Source organism: Cryptomeria japonica, chromosome 3 (assembly GCF_030272615.1).
Source record: "Cryptomeria japonica chromosome 3, Sugi_1.0, whole genome shotgun sequence".
NCBI lineage: Eukaryota > Viridiplantae > Streptophyta > Pinopsida > Cupressales > Cupressaceae > Cryptomeria > Cryptomeria japonica.
Window position 1 is genome coordinate 402,561,523 of NC_081407.1, and position 5,997 is coordinate 402,567,519.

Here is a 5,997-nt window from a genome sequence, read left to right on the forward strand (position 1 = left end):
ACATGTTTGGCACATGGAGCTTGCGATTGAAGTCTATGGGTTGGAGATGTTGGCACGAGTTTAGTGATGTGTTTATAGTATATACCTTTCAGGTATGGATGATTGGATGGATTACCATTTGTTGTTGGTGCTATTTTAAGTCATGTGGGTTTGTCAGTTGAATGGGAGCAATCAGGTTTGGTTATTGTTCTAGTTGATGTTTGATCTTGTTTCCTAGAGGAATTCTTTTGTCTTCAAAATTGTTCTTTGGTTACAGGTTTGAAGTTGATTGATGCTTCTGTATAGCTCATGAGCATTGTAGAGTTGTGGCAATATCTTGTAACCTTTGTTATCACTTGGATTTGATGCTTATGTTCTTTGGATTAGGCATATACACCTTGGCTTGCTCCTTTTCTTCCATAGGTGGCATGTTGGAGGATGACAGGAACCAATTGGCTTGATAAGGTGGACATATTGGATGTTGTGAGTTTCTTGATAGAGCATGAGAGTATGTTTGAGATTCATGTGGTTTTCATGGATGGCTGTGTTGATGATGTTTTTCATCGGTTGGCTCTTAGTAGTTTAAAACTTGTTCCCAATGACTCTTGATAAGTTTTTAGCAAGTGGGAGAATATTGGGATTAAGTTGTCTCAAACTTTGAGAGTCCTAGCATTAATATTTGGATTATACTTGATATATTTATTCATCATATCCTAAGTGCTAACTTAAAAGGAAGTCATATCGCTTTTTGGGACCCGTATGGGAGGATATTTCTACATGCATAGTGAGGAGTGCACGACAGAGAGCCACTTGTCACTGTGCGCTCATCTAGAGAGAGAAGTTTGCAAAAACTTCTTAGAGATGCGTGTTGACATATTTTTTAGGACTACGTCTAACACAAAATAAAGTTTACCAACAGTCACTCTATTCTCTCTTGATCAAAGTTATACTGTGTGCTAAGATTGCAAAAAAGTTCAAACGACTAACTCCAAGGTTTCTTTAAGCCCGGACATGACTCAGTCAGTTGATGAGTTTGTTGTCAACCTGAGGGGCCTTACGCATTCACTTAGAAGATAAACAAATTTGGGCAAGTTTGAGGATTCAAATGCGAATGATTAGCTTTGAAAGGATAACTTTTTGGGGGGGGGGGCACTTTTTAATTTGCAATATACTGAAAGTAAATAGGGCGAGTGTTTAAGAAACTACACTAAGACTAACTTAATCATAAGAACAAGGAGACAGGATTACGTATGCAAAATCAAACCACGCTTTGGTTCGCCAGCAAAGCACAACTACGCGAAGGCGGTGAAATCTTCAGAGGGTGCGTAGGGGTTTTTCAAATCACCAATGGAGACCATCAATTCAAACAATCTTCACTGATAATCGAAGTTAAGCATACACATATAATAGGCTCAGGCTAACTTTGCAAAGTATGCAACAATCAGCTGCACACAAAAAGTATGAGCTCGGACTCTGCAACAAGAAATCCTATCAAATCCAGTTCTTCTAACAACATAAAGCAAATCTACTTTAAATGAAGAGAGCGAGAACATGCAAGCTTCGAAACAACACAAGAACACACCAACAGTCAAACAATGTATAAAGTGTTTGCTTCAAAAACTCTAAGCAACAATCTTTGAAAACAATCTCTCCTCTCTTTACAAATGAGGAGGGTCACCCCTTTATATAGGCCTTGGGCCATGAGAACATGCCATCCCTAATTAGGGTTTTACCCTTAAAGATTCTCCACTCAAGATGCAACAAGGTGGGAATTGGCAATTAATACCCACAAAGCCCATACACAATTAATTCAAATAAGCCCAAAAATGGCATCCATTTGTGTATTAAATGCACCCCACTACATCAAATTTGCCCAAAATACCAAAAATATTCCTCATGCAGAAATAAATGCCCATCATTCTCCATGCGACGGCTACATGCAGGAAGAAATTTGTCATAAAAACATAAATATGATGGCTGCATGCAAAAAGATTCTTCATGCATTGACCAGGCCGCCGCTTAGTCAAAATGTTCCAGTAGTAAATGCGCCACCACTACTAAGTCAAAAGATTCTCGTCCAAGAATGGACGACCAATATCCCGTTCATTAATTGCATGTGATGAACTTAGTGATAATGACTTCCAGCTATCCTACGGAGACACTTGGCACACTCTCTATGTCGAACTCCATCAAGGTGATTTCTTCCTCGCTCCTGGAGAAGAAGTTTTCCCACTCCACTATCATTTCCTACGTTTTCTTCATCGTGCTAAAGAATGAAGAAACATTTGCAAAATGTTCCTTAGTGAATGAGCCTACGAAGAAGAATTCGTGCAGTTGGGATTTCAGGGAGTTCACTGTCACTCCATCTTCACTCAGCTTCTTTGCGAACAAAGCTTCAATACCGCCGATAATTTCTTCCTGCACCAATCTAATTGAGTCTTTTAAAGTTAAAGACTCCATGCTAAACTTTTCAAAGATACTCCTTCCGGAGCAAACGACGTAGAACCATCGGGAAAAGTCATAAATCTCATTTTTCTGAATTACTTTTACATCAATTAGTGTTTGCTTTGGAACTTTCATTAAAGCCATGAGTCGCAAAATAGTTAGGTTGTCATAACCCCACATTTTTGTAATTATTTAATAAAAGATAACATTTATATTTTCCATTATTATTTAATAAAATATGTATTGATGATATTTTTTATTATTAATGTTAACGATTAATTGAGCTTTATCCTAATATATAGATACATAATATAATATAATATTATATCTATCGTACAAATGCAATATTAATATACAATATAAATTATTATATTAATACATAATATAAAACGTTATATTGATCATAAAATATATATTATAAAATAAGCATAAAAATATATATTAAATAGACAATATAGATCACACAAGAAATACTCTATAATTATTAAGAAATAAACACTAAACACCATACGATAATATTGAAACTCTAATACATGCAATATAAAGTATTTACTAAACAAACCATATTAAAACACATACCGTAATAAGGACACATTACCGTAAAAGATGCAATGTTTTAAAAACGCTGGTGACTGTTAATTAAAACGCCAAAGGTTGCGGCTGTAGCAGGAGCGGTGACTCCAACAGTCACCACCACTCACGCAGCAGCCACGATTCCCAAAGGCGCCCGCTCACATACCCTCCCACGGGTATTTCAAGTGCAAGCCGAGAGGAAGGGTGGGGAGAGAAGGACGCACGGGAAAACGGGATAAAGGGAAGCAGCGGCAGGAGACGCAGGTAAGACCATTTTGACCCTTGTTCACATCTGCAATAATATTTAATAGAATGAGGTTTTACACTTATAAATAGATTACTTTTAATTCATAGGTACATAAATGTTTGGTAGTTTGTTAATTCACAATAATTACTTATATTTAGGTAAAATACAATTCTCTACATAAATAGGAATGATTTAATGAATACAAATATAATCTATTGACATATACATATATATATATATATGAATATATATATGTATATATATATGGGCATACCATATAAATACATCTACACATATTAAATAAATTAATAAATAATATACAATTACTAATTAAGGATGAACCACATTATGCAATTAAGGACTAGAAGAATGATCTCTACTAAGATAATAAATTAAGCAATTACATATCCAAACCCAGTGAGATAAATGAGGAATTAGGCAACAGGGATAGCAGGAACTAGGCCTCTGTCAGGTAGGCCACCCACTGCAGTTGACAAAGGGCTTCTGGCAGGAGGGCCAAGGGGGAGTGTACCGCCCTTGGGCCTGATAAGCGCTACGGGCATCCTAAGGTAGCTTATCCTCTTGATCCCACTAGGAATTAAATATGGAATTGACTTATTGATAACAAATGAACTCAAATGAATTTTGACTAATTACACCCTAGATGAATTAATCAATCATTAAAATTCATTGTTTGCATGTTTCCTTAGATTTGCGAAGTTGGGACATTACAATTGGTATCAAAGCCTGATTCTGCCATCCTGTTAAGGGTTGTTAATGCAAACTTATCAAAGGAGAACCAGAGGAAGTAGTAACCACATGGGTGAACCATTGGAAAATGAACTTAGAACATTCATGGAAAACAATGATAGAAAAACTCAAGCTCTAATAGAGCAAAATGAAAAAACAAGTCAGGCTTTGCTTCAAGCCTTACAAGATATGAATACCACCATGAATACTCTTAGAAATCAGTCCAATGGCAGAGAAGAAAACTCTAACCATTCTGAAAACACTCATAATATATCTTCTAGCTCCAGGATACAAAAACCCAATTTCCTACCTAGAGAGGGAAATAATAGGGAAGAAACAAATAACTCCTCCATGAATAACACAGAAGAAATAGCCATGGCCTATGCTAGATTAGGGCTAGAAGTAAGAGAGATTGTATCTTTTAGGGAGTTTTGTGAAGCAAAGAAAAATGAGACCCCTAGGAGAAAACCATTCAGCAAGGATCTAAAACACAAAGTAAATAAACTATCAATACCTAACTTTGATGGCTCCGGAAAAATATCAGCCCAAGCATGGATACAAAAACTTAATACATATTTAAATCTCAGCCCCATGACAGAAGATGATGCAGTCCAATTTGCCATTTTACACCTAGAAGGTTTAGCCCATGAGTGGTGGTATCATGGCACCCTCACACAAGGTCATGATGGTATAACAACATATGACGAGTTCACTCAGAAACTCATTAAGAGATTTGAGAGGAAACACCCACAAAAAGATTTCAAAGAATTAACCCTCTTAAGACAAAGGGGAACAGTGGAAGAATACATCACTGAATTTCAATAAATTTCCGTAAGGGTCTCAGGAGTGGATGAGGACAGGCTCACCTATCTTTTGTGGAGGGACTCAAAGACTCCATTAAAGGATTGATGAGAGCATTAAAACCCCCTACCCTAGACGATGCCATAGATAAAGCTTTGGGCCTAGAAGACACTTCAACTTGGGAGAAACCCTCCAAAACATTCACTAAAAATACACATACTAAAGAATGGCCTAGGAAGGGAAACACCTTTAAAGAAAGGGAAGAGCTTAAGAGAAAGAACATATGTTACCATTGTCATGAGAAATGGGAATATGGTCACAGTTGCAAAGAGGAAAATGAAAGAGATATGCTTAAGAAAAAAAATCTCTGTTTTAAGTGCAAAGAAAAGTGGCAACCGGGTCACATATGTGGGAGGAAGAGCCAAGCCCATAACTTGGAAGCCTTATCTAGTGATGAAGAAGAAGAATTCAATGAACCCCCAAGCAAAAGAGAAAAAATTACCGAAGAGGTGCAAGTATCATTAGCAGCAATTTCCGTAGCCTCAAAACACCATCCCTTTAGAATCAAAAGTGCGATCAAAGGGCAGAGGGTAATTGCACTACTGGATAGCGGGGCTACCCACAACTTTATTGATAAAAGCTTAGTTAAGAGATTGAAGCTGACAACACAAGAGTTTAAGGGTTTCCAAGTAGCCCTTGCCGATGGATCCACTTCCTCATGTAACCAAAAAATCCTTCAATTAAGCATAACATTAGGGAAATACCCTACCAAAGAAGATTTCTATGTGGTCGAGTTAGGGGATTCAGATGTAATCCTAGGAATTCCTTGGATACATTCCTTGGGAAGATTCTATCTCGATCACCCCAAATTGGAACTATGTTTCACTCAAAACGGGTAGGAAGTGTTAATCAAAGGGTTGCATGATGGCACAACCAGAATGGTAACCTCCAAAAGAATGGAAAGGATTTTTAGACGTAGTCAAGGAGAGTGGGCTGCCCAATGCATGATACTAGACCAAAATTCAAACCAAGGGGAAGCCATTCATGTTGATATTAAACCCATTATTAGAAAACATAAAAGGGTGTTTGAAGACATCCCAAAAGGACTGCCACCCACGAGAGGGTTTGAACACACTATTGAACTTGAAGAAGGTGCAAAACCAGTAATCACCACCCCTTATCGCCATCCAAGGGGCTATAAG